At 37.8% G+C, this 11,933-nt stretch overlaps 1 pseudogene; it reads right to left on the bottom strand.

The window, feature by feature from the left end:
- Positions 1 to 11,933, bottom strand: part of LOC103600190 — a 48,879-nt pseudogene that overhangs the window by 28,510 nt on the left and 8,436 nt on the right.

The raw sequence follows: 11,933 nt of genomic DNA on the forward strand, positions 1-11,933 counted from the left end.
CACCCAGTGAGCAACCGGCCATCCCTATATGGGATCCGAACCCGTGGCCTTGGTGTTATCAGCACCGCACTCTACCGAGTGAGCCACGGACCGGCCCGCATTCCAATTTTTTTAACTTGCATTTTCTTCTTTTCAAAACGGTTGGGGTTTTTTTGTTGTTGTTGTTTTTGGCGACTCACCAGTATCGGGATTCGAACCCTTGACCTTGGATGGTGTTATCAAAACCACACTCTAATCAAGCAAGCTAACTGGCCAGCTCTAAAAATTAGTTTTATCGTCATGATCTACTTACAGTTTTCCTAACATTCCTGGGATCTCGGTCCCTTTTCTCTCTCTGTGCACTGTGCTTTCTTGCATTACCTGGGAATTAACTCTGCTCCACCCTGCCACCCTGCAGGCATACAGTTGTTTTCAGTCTCAGCCCTGTTATCTCCCTAGTGCTTCATAGCAAGTAGTCCTTGTAAGTTTAAGGCTCCCACACTGGCTTTCTCTATTTTACTGCTTTGGTCATAGCTTCCAGAATATCTTTTCACTCTCTCTTTGGTCAGCTATAATTTACAAGAAATAAAGTTGTTTTTTTTTTTTTAAAGATAACCGGTTAAGGGGATCTTAACCCTTGACTTGGTGTTGTCAGCACCACGCTCACCCAGTGAGCAACCGGCCATCCCTATATGGGATCCGAACCCGTGGCCTTGGTGTTATCAGCACCGCACTCTCCCGAGTGAGCCACGGGCCGGCCCAGAAATAAAGTTTTAAGTGTATAATTTTAAGTGTGTAATTTGATATGTTTTGGTATATGTATATAGCCATGTAATTACCACCCAAATTATGATATAAACTATTACCATTACTACAGAAAGTTCCACTGCACCTCTTTGAAGTCAATCCCATCCCCCAACCCCTGGAACCCACTGGTCTGCTTTCTGTCACTATGATTTTTCCTTTTCTAGAATGTCATGTAAGTGGACTCACACAACAGTATGTAATCTTTTGTGCAGGGGTGGGAGTAGGGTGAAGGGAGTGCTTTTATGTCTTACTCTCTCACTTAGCATAATGCCTTTAAGATTCTTCTGCTCTGTTGCCTGAATCTGTAGTCTGGTCCTTTGATAATGCCACATTCATTCAATGGCTGAACTGCCACATACTTATCCATTCGTCTATTGATGGACATTGGGCTGTTTGCAGTTTTTGGTCATTGTGAGTAAAGCTGCTTTCAAGATCTGCTGCACTAGTCATTGTGTGGATATATTTATTTATGTCTCTTGGCAAAATACAAGAGTGGGACTGATTGGTAAGAAATTTTTTTTTCTTTTTTGGTGGCTGGCCGCTATAGAAATTTTCTGTATTATTTTAATTTGCATTCCCTTGATGTCTCATAATGATGAACATCTTTTCATGTGCTAATTTGCCATCTCCTTAGTGTTTCTCTTTATGTTTCTTTTATTGGGGCTTGTGAGTTTTTTATGTCAGCGCATAGTTTCCCTTATAAGTGATAAGCATTCAGCCATTATTTCTCCAAATATTTTTGTCTGAACCACCCCTCTTCCTCCTTTCTGAGACTCTAATAGTAAGTGTAATATATTTTAGGCCACAGCATGTTACTCTTTCCATTTTCTAAATCTTTTTCCTCTGTTTCATTTTGGATAGTTTCAGTTGCTTTGTCTTCAATTTCACGTGTCTTTTCTGCAGTGTCTTATCTGCTGTTTATCCTATCAGATGCACAAGGTACTTCTAAAAGTTCATGGAAAAACAGGATTAAAGATAATATAAATCTTTTCATGAACTTTTTGAAGTACTCATTTTTTTTATCTCAGACATTGTGTTTCTCATCCCTAGAAATTTAGTTTGAATTTTTTTACACCTGCCATTTTTCTTCTCATCATGTTTGTGCTTTTCTCTAACCTTCTTGAGCATACAAAGTGTATTTTTAATAGCTGTTTTAATGACTTCACTGATTCTATTAGCTATGCCTTTTATGGATTTGTGTCTGTTCATTTTTTTCTCCCTGTGTTAGGACATGTTTGATTGCTTTGTATGCCTGTTAATTTATTATTAGATGCCAACATTGTCAATTTTATGTTATTGGATGTTGGATTTTTTAGTATTCTTTTAAATATTTCAGTTAAATTACTAGAAATCCATTTGATCCTTTTAACGCTTACTTTTGAGCTTTGTTAGAGTGGACCTGAGGGCAAATTCAATCCCTCTTACTCCGTCATGGCTGGAACTCAAAGTCCATCCAGAATCTTCTTTTTTTTTTTTTTTAAAAGGTGACTGGTAAGAGGATCTTAACCCTTGACTTGGTGTTGTCAGCACCACGCTCTCCCAATTGAGCTAACCGGCCATCCCTACATAGGGATCTGAACCCGTGGGCCGGCCCTCTGATGTAAATCTTATTTGTGCTGCTGTGCCACCTGTACTAGTCACTTAACCTTTTTAGGCCTTGATTTCTTCATCTGTAGAATAAAGATAATTCCTTCCAGTGGTTGGGTGGGTTAAAAGAGATAAGAAATGCAACAACCTTTAGTGCTATTTATCATACTTTAAAAAACATCACAGGCTGGCTGGTTAGCTCACTTGGGAGAGTGTGGTGCTGGTAACACCAAGGTCATGGATTTGGATCCCCTACTGGCCAGCTGACAAAAAAAAAAAAAAGGTTAAAAACATCAGATTCCCTAAAGTTGTTAGGTATCAGGTTTTATTACAGAGAAACTTAAAAACAAACATATAACCATTACCAAGAATGCTAACTAAATATCGTGTACTGGTGATACACAAGAGATGACATACTCTGTCATAATACCCAATTTTACTGTTAGATGATTAAGCAATGAATGTGAAGTAGACTGCACTGAAAACCTACGAACAATAATGATATGCAGTCTGGGGTTTTGTTCTCACTAATCTATCTCCAATCTGGCGGATTAGAAATATGATTCACAGGATGTAACAAGAAAGGATCTAAGAAAATATGTGTAAATCACATATTTGACAAAGGACTACTATTTAGAATGTATAAGGAACTCTCAAAACCCAAATGCAAACAAAGAAATCCAATTAGAAAATGAACAGATAACAAATAAGGACCTGAAAAGATACCAAACTTCACTAGCCATTAAGAGAAATGCAAAGTAAACTAAAATGGGATATCAATGCATGCCTAGCAGAATGGGTAAAACTCACAAAAAATAGTGACAAAACCAAATACTGGTGAAAAATTTTTTTTTTTTTAAAGATGACCAGTAAGGAGATCTTAACCCTTGGCTTGGTGTTGTCAGCACCACGCTCTCTCAAGTGAGCTAACCAGCCATCCTTATATAGGATCCGAACCCGTGGCCTTGGTGTTATAAGCACCACACTCTCCCAAGTGAGCCACAGGCCAGACCCCCTGGTGAAAATTTTGAGAACTAGATCAGAGCCAAACTCTGGGTTGAAATCCCACCTTTCCCATTTCCTTGCTGTCTAATCTTGGGCAAATTATTCACCCACTCTGTTTCTGTTTCATTTGGAAAATGAGGATTATCATAGGGCTATGATGAGGATTTTTGATGAGCTAATGTTGTAAAGATTGGCCAATAATAAGCCTTATACCAGTGTTTGTTTTTATTTTTCTTTGCATAATCTCCCAATTATTTAGCTAAGATTTAACAAATGCTTAAATTCAATAATAAGAAATTCCGTGGTGTGCTCAGGAGTCCACTAATTACTTTTAATTGTATATTAATTTAGATTTTCATTGAATGTTTTGATACTCTTTACCACAACTACTCTTTATAAATCAAAAAAGTCAGTACAAGGTCCAAACAGGGCTTTCCCTGTTGAAGTCACAATATAAGTCTTTGAATGCATGAAGATTAAAATAGATCCAAAAGAGATATTTGTTCATTTTCAACCCTTGCTTTGAAAGTGAGTGTGTATATTTAACTTCCTATGTTGACTTGAGCATAAATGTAGTTCCAAAATTGATTTGCCTATGGGCTATAAGCATTCTGGAAAATATCCTTTTTCCAAAAGCCACTGATTTTATTTCAGCATAAATATTTATTTAACACTAAAAAACATAGTGTGTATTTGTATTCACAAATACCACAGGGCAATGCATCACAAAATGAAAGCTTTAAATATTGTATTAGTCTGTTTGTGTTGCTTATAACAAAATACCCGAAACTGGGTGATTTATAAAGAAAATGACATTTATTGCTTACAGTTTCTGAGGCTGAGAAGTCTAAAGTCCATCTGGTGGTGGCAACAGTGACCCAGAGGTCTCACACTGAAAGATGGTGGAAGCCGAGAGAGCAGAGAGAGAGAGACAGACTCTCCTCTTTTTTTAAAGTCCTCAGAACCACGCCCCTGACCACCATTTTTAATCCATTCACTACTGCATGGTCCTACAATCCAGTCACCTCTTCAAGGCTCCACCTTTCAGTTACCATAATAGGATTTCCCACCCTCTTAACAGTCACAGTGGGGGCTAAGTTTTAATACATAAAGCTTGGGGGATACAATTCAAGCTTCAGGGAGTTTTGGGGGCACATAATTTGATCCACTACAAATATCTTTTCTATTTAAACTTTATTTATTTATTTATTTTTAAAAAAGATGACCGGTAAGGGGATCTTAACCCTTGACTTGGTGTTGTCAGCACCACGCTCAGCCAGTGAGCGAACCGGCCATCCCTATATGGGATCCGAACCCGTGGCCTTGGTGTTATCAGCACCGCACTCTCCCGAGTGAGCCACGGGCCGGCCCTCTATTTAAACTTTAAATTTAAAGATTTAAATATCTTTTCTATTCGTTTAATTAATACTATTGCCCTTTCTCATACACTCTATATTTTAATTCTTATATGAGCAAACCTCTTTGGTTTCCCAATGGCCCCAAACAGATGGAAATCTAATAAGATTTCTTCATATTCTGGTAAGCTCTCACCTAAAGGAAGGCTGGGACATGCCAAAGCAGTAATGAATGTATGCCCTATCTACATCATAATGAAATATACACTGGCCTATGGTGTCTTTTTAAATGAGTTTCCACAGCAATGAGGAAATATGCATGATGGAAATCACATAGCTACTTAAATGAAATAAATTTGTAATCTTAAAATGAACTTCAGGGTCATGATTGTTTGTGACTTTATTTATTTATTTTAAAAAGATGACTGGTAAGGGGATCTTAAGCCTTGACTTGGTGTTCTCAGCACCACGCTCACCCAGTGAGCAAACCAGCCATCCCTATATGGGATCCGAACCCGTGGCCTTGGTGTTATCAGCACCGCACTCTCCCGAGTGAGCCACTGGCCGGCCCTTGTTTGTGACTTTAAACTGTACACATTTCCCCTCATAATTGTGTTGCCTCCATATTCATCAACATTTAGAGCTTCAATGCATAGATTATCCAAAAGATTAGGGTAAGTTTTCAGCCTCAGTATGATCAGTTCTTTGGATAAAGGTACTGATTTACATTTATATTAGGATGCTGATAAATAGAATTATAGCTCTTATCAAAAATGGCCAGTGGCTTTTGTGAAGTGTATTTGCTGGGTGCCGTGTTATTCCCAGTACAGACCTAACTGCAGTTAAAAGCAAACCTGCACAACAACCCACTTTTACTTATCTTTAACACATAAGAGAAGCCAAAGACTAAAACATCTGTGGCAGGGTTTCTCAGACTATTAAAAAAAGAATTTCATGCATCTTTTTTCTGGGTGAGGATGTTCATAGTTTTAAACAAATTCCAGAAGGGATTTCTGGCCCCCTAAGATGATAAGATCTGTAGTGTGGTAACAATAACTTTGTTTTCTGTGTATGCCCAGTCCCATCTGACTTGAAAATTCAAAAGTATTCTATCTAATCTTCACTTGCTTGCACTATTTCTCATTTCCATCCTTCAGTGTGCTTGTTTATTTTATTACTTTTTTTTTCAGATGTTTGTCAGAAAATGTTTTTTTTTTTTTAACACATAACAATTGTACATATGGGCTACTGTGTGATATTTTGACACATATATGCAATGTGTAATGATTAAATCAGGTCAATCAACATATCCATCACCTCAGACATATATTGTTTCTTTGTGTTGGGAACCTGTTTATTTTAAATAATATTGAGCTTATACTGCTGTGGGTTAATATTTTTTCTCTTGTGTATATCTGGATTGTACTTGCCACTGAGTACAAGCTTATTAAGACCCGAATTTTTGTTTCCCTATAGTCAATTTAGCATGCATTTTTATACTAATGTGTAAGAGGTATCTATAATAGGAGTCTCCTACGTCTAGGCTCAGCAACATAGCACTGTGCTTACATTACGGTCTTGTACTCATCACTTGCGTTGCACTTGCCAGCTGTGTCCCATGGGCTGTAAGCTCGCTGTGACCTAAAGGGGGAGATTGCCTGGTTAATGCTGTATCCTCAGCTCCAGCACAGTGCCAGGTGCTCAGTAAGCATCCTTTCTCATTCTCTTAACTATAATGTAATGCATGCTGAAGAAAAATATTTCAGACTTCAGAACAATATCTAAAAGTGAAAAGAGGAGTTCTCTATCCAACCCCAAACACCTCTTTCCACTTCCTGGCAATAACCAGTGTTAGCAGTTTAGTATTATCTTTCCATACTTTTGTCCCCAAGCCTTAAAAAATATGAGGGTGTGCTCGTGCGTGTGTGCATATGTATTCACACTATACACACTTAACAATTGCTTTTTTTTCACTTAATATTTTCATATAAGCACAAATCCTTCCATCAGCACTACATTATTTTTTAATATATATATTTTGGTGGCTGGGCAGTGTGAGGATCTGAACCCCTGACCCTGGTGATGTTTTTTCATTTTACTTGTCTTCCAGTACTTCTATGGTTTTGGCACTTACACTTGGACCTTTACTATGTCTGTAAATGTGTTTGAGGGGAATGAGAGACAAGAATCAGTATGGATGGCCTGAGTTCTCAGCACTGGATATAGTACAGTTTCTCCACACCTTTCATATAATAAATTACGGGAATTTGTTTCTGGACTCACCAATAAGATTTGCAAAGTAGTCATATTAGGAATGTAGAAATCGCAGTGGAATTCCATAATAGGACACAGTGGTCAAACAATTTTTCAAACAAGTTATAGCTTTCTTTATTATAAAGAAGAGATTAGTGAAGTTTAATAAAATGCTCAATGCCAAGCATCATAGTATCACTAATTATTGCTCAATAAATACTAACTTATTGGGGGGAGAGATGAAGAAAAGTAATCGTTTCTCTAGCTGGAATGAGACCAGATGTAAGTGATCTTATGATTTGTAGACACCCCAAATTTAAATCTAGATCCTCCTAAGAACTGTTTGATAGTTTTTCAATAACCCATTTCCCCCATCCTCACACCATTTTTCAAGACTAAGAAGAAATCCACATAGTAAGACTGATGGCAATTTTCTCTCATTTATTGTTTAAAACTTATATACAGGATAATGTGTTACCAAGCACAGACTTTTTGTTCACTTAATGAGTCACTTGAAAAATTGGGAACTGCTCAGGGTTGATGAGGTCTAACACCAAAGAAGCATATAACTTGATTTAAGCAATATTGGGGTAAATCAGGTGTGGTCAGAAAATGCAGGAAATTCTGTCATCAATATAATCAGTAATCCACAAGGCTATAAAGGGTTCCTGTGAGATCAAAATAGTGGTTTATTCTGTCCTATGCATTGAGTTACTGATTCACTGAAAGTTAGTCTATGCTAGGCTGTTGTTTGAGGGTCTGGGCTGGAGGATGTGATTTGGTCACTTTTCACAGGAGTTTAAAAATTTACTGAAGACATAAGATATACTTGCTTATAATAACTCGATACTGTTACATTCAAGAAAATGAATGTGACAATGGGAAGGTGAGCAGCACAGATAATAGGTTAGTGACACACTACATTCTATGAGCTTTCATGGAACAGATGAATGCTTTGGGGTCAGGCTGCTGAGGGCAGGGTGGTGCTTTAGCAGTGAAGTGACATGAAAGTGATTTATTGATTTGTGGAAGGTGAGTGGCCTGGTGAGTGGGACTGGCTTACACAAATATTCAAGGTGAGAAGAGTTTGAGGAAACAGCTGAAGAAAACCTGACAAAGTCTTTTAAAGCCCCTGCTTCAAGACCTGATGCAGAGAAGGGTTTCACTGATTTCAGTGGATTGACGTGGGTGTGTTTGAGGGAGGGTTGGAGAGTGGAGCGTAACCTCATGTTGGGAGGGCAGGGAGTTTTCTAGTACAGAATTAGGATAAGGTTGAGGAGCCTGTGAACAGTAGGGTCTGAGGAAAGCACTGGATCAGGCTGTCTGAAGATTGGGCTACTTGCAGGGAAAGAACGTAGGTTCATCTTTTGTGGTCATGAATCCCAGGAAAGTCTTTTCTTTAGTGGATTTAAATCTCTAATAGCCCTAGATCTAGCTCAGTCTTTCCTTCAGGCCCATCCCTAAACAAAATGACCCTTGAGGAACTTGAGGAAATGCTCTGTGTCTTTCTAGTGATAGAATATTTAAAAGTGGTAGATGATTTGTTTGTTTCACTGCATGATCACAAAACTCTGAGCTTGATAGGATTTTAGAAGTCATCTAATCTAGTCTCTTTCTAACAGATGGAAAGGTAGGCAGAAAGATTATACTACATGCAGCAAATTCAGAGTTCATCTTTCTTGACTTAAAGTCTGGCTTTATCTACTAAACTATGATACCATGTCTAATTTTTGCTGGAAATAGGGATTCCCAACATTCTTGAAGTATATTCAAGTATAAAATTAATAAAGTATTATTTTTCTAATTGTGACAGTGCTTCTTCTAAAAATCCTAAAGGAAGAATTTTTATTTTCTTTTTAATTGAATTGAAATTGGACAGTGTAAAGATGATGAAAGGTAATATGGTCTATTTACAAACCAGGGGTTTAAAAAAATGATTTGACCAACAAGCAAGTATTCGAATAAAAATTTTGTGACTAACATTAACTCAACATTTCTAAACATTGTTGAATGTTTCTAGCTTACAGTGACCCCTGGTGTAATTTTGAGAAACATGCAGTATGTTATTCATATCTCTAATGTTTAAGACCATCTACTGAAATAGCTCCTGGCAGGAGTGAGCCGATGCTGGAAAAAGCATTATCCCCAGTGGTCTGTGGGGTAAATACCAAATTTCTGCAAAAGAGATTACACTTGATCTTAGCCAAAAGGCTGAGAAGCGATCTACAAAGGAAATTAGATTCTGTACACTAAATATACAAAAGAGCAATGTTGTATTAGGTCATACCTGTACATGGCATTATTATAATAGAAAATAGTTTGTGAACTGATGAAATTCATTTTTATCAATTCTCATCTATTATAGCATTTTAAGTTATTTGAAAAATAAAAGCAATTATAAGCCTAATGTAGTAGATGGCATTATCCAAAAACAGAGATATAACATATATTTTTCAAGTGTCTTAAAATCCATAATTATGCAGAATTACATGTCCCCCCATAAATGGCAAATTTAAGAAATCAGCGGTATGTGTAATTATATAAGACAAATCTAAGTAACTCGTACTGTGCACCAGAGCATTTAACTCTGGAAATGCTATTGTAGCAAGAACAGTTTTCATCTCAAATCCTTCATGGAACAGGGTGGGATGAAAAAGAGAAAAGAAGGAGAAAGAAAGAAAAAACAGGAAGAAAGAAGGAAAAGGGAGAGGGAGGGAGCAAAGAAGATAGGAAGGAAGAGCAGAGAGAACATCAGATGTTGGATAGGTTGTTACCTCCTGAGAGTTTGCCCTTTGAGGCCTGATCACCAAATCTGCTGGACCTGGCACAATGCCTGACATGTTAGGTTGAACAGGTAAAAAGAGCTACAAACAATGGCAATTTCATAAGGCTAAACTATATGAAGCTGACTAGTTAAAACTATGCAGAAATCACAATTTAACGTCTACATCTCCTGACCAATGTCTTCAGAATAGGGGATGGGTATAGCACTCCTCGAGAAATCTCTTCTTTCTAATCAGGCTTCGCCATCAACCAGCACTATCGTGAGACCATATATGTGGAAACTAATGTATATTAGTGATTACCTCTTGGAGTATATTAGTGATTACCTCTTGGGAGTAATTTGAGACAGGTAAGAAAATAATTGAGTTTTTAATATTTTTTATTTTTTAACAAGATCATTTATATCTCATGATAAATATTATTTCAAGAATATTAGATTATCATCTAGTAGAGATCATTGTTTTTAGAAATGTTTGATTACTACTATGTGTAATTAACTGTGAAAGACATCTCTGAAAATAAGGATGCCTCAAGCATTGATAGTGTAATAAAATGGAAAACAAGACAAGTAATAACTTGTCTTGATAACTTGTCCAGATAACTTCAGAGAGGAAGACTAGAAGGACCATAGGAAAGATTCATAGATCTATGTTGCTTTGCATTGCTTCGCCCCCCGTGGATTTGTCATCCCACTTCCCCTGGGTGACGGAGATGCAAAGGATTACTCAAAGCCCATCTCTTCTGAGCAGTGAGAGGCCCCAAAGTGGTTAATTTCCCTGGGAACGCACAAGTGAGAGCCAACCCTTCCATTTGGGAAATTAACGCCAAATTGGGGTTCTCTCCCTGCATTTATTTTCCAGACCAGGAAATTACGGGAAGAGAACAAAGGTGGGGTTATAGTTTAACAATATAGGCTGGTAAATTTTAGTGAAACAAGCCAGATGGCATTCCAGTAAGGCAATTAAGTGGGCCTATCAACAACGGTTTGATCTTAGCAAACAATCCTCCTTAACAGCAACTTCTCAGTATCTTTACATAACAATCAGTAACTAGTTTGTCTTTTGAGCCAGCAACCCTGCTGTGCCACAATCCTTATCTTGCAACAAAGATTCATCAGCCTGGGGAAAATTTCCTGTCCTTGCAAGGTCAATATTTGAAACTGCAAGGCTTTGGAAAACCAGGCCCTGTGAAGTACATATGCTTTATAGTATATTCCACAGATCTAGGAAAGTTCAGAGGACAAAGATATGACATTCAGTTGTGTAGACCAGAAAAAAAATTTAAAAATTTGTGGTCTTCTCACAGAAAAGTGAGAGGAGAAAATTGCAGGAAAAGTCCCCACCTGAGTAAAGGCATAAAGCCAAAAGGGGAAAGAGGATTTCTAGAACTGGTAATAACACAATATTAATTTAGCACTTACTATGTGCCAGGATTCTTTTTCAGCTCTTTACAAGTATTATTTCACAATACCCTTACAAAGTAGATAGTATGACATTCATTTTAGAGATGAAGAAACTGAGGCACAGTCAGAGTAATGGATAATGTACTGCCGGTAAAGGCTGGTAAAGGCATTAGTAGGACCCAAACTCGGCTTGAGCATTCAGCCTCCACACAACCCTACTTCATGTAGGCTGGGATCTTAACTTGAAGCATCCATGTGGCCACCTAAGGACACTTTAACATAAAGTAGGCTGTAAAAGATTAGTTTGGTCCAGATGAGAAGTCACAAGAATTAAAGTTTCCTCATCTATTGTCCAGCTCTAAAATCCAGCTCTGAGAGATTTTTCACAACTCTTCCTGCCTCACCCTTCCACGTGGAAGGGCAGCTCTCTCTCCAGATGAGATAAGGTACCCTGCTTTTACACTAAATGTGATTATCTTTATTTTTTATTTTTATTTTTTTAAAAGATGACCAGTAAGGGGATCTCAACCCTTGCCTTGGTGTTGTCAGCACCATGCTCTCCCAAGTGAGCCAACTGGCCATCCCTATATAGGATCCGAACCCGGGGCCTTGGTGTTATCAGCACCACACTCTCCCGAGTGAGCCATGGGCTGGCCCTAAATGTGATTATCTTAAAAAAAAAAAATTCCACTTGTTCTTAAGGGTTTGGATCCCCGTACTGGCCAGCCACCAAAAAAAAAAAAAAAAAAAAAAAAAAAAAA

Source organism: Galeopterus variegatus, unplaced genomic scaffold (genome assembly GCF_000696425.1).
Source record: "Galeopterus variegatus unplaced genomic scaffold, G_variegatus-3.0.2 Scaffold3259, whole genome shotgun sequence".
NCBI lineage: Eukaryota > Metazoa > Chordata > Mammalia > Dermoptera > Cynocephalidae > Galeopterus > Galeopterus variegatus.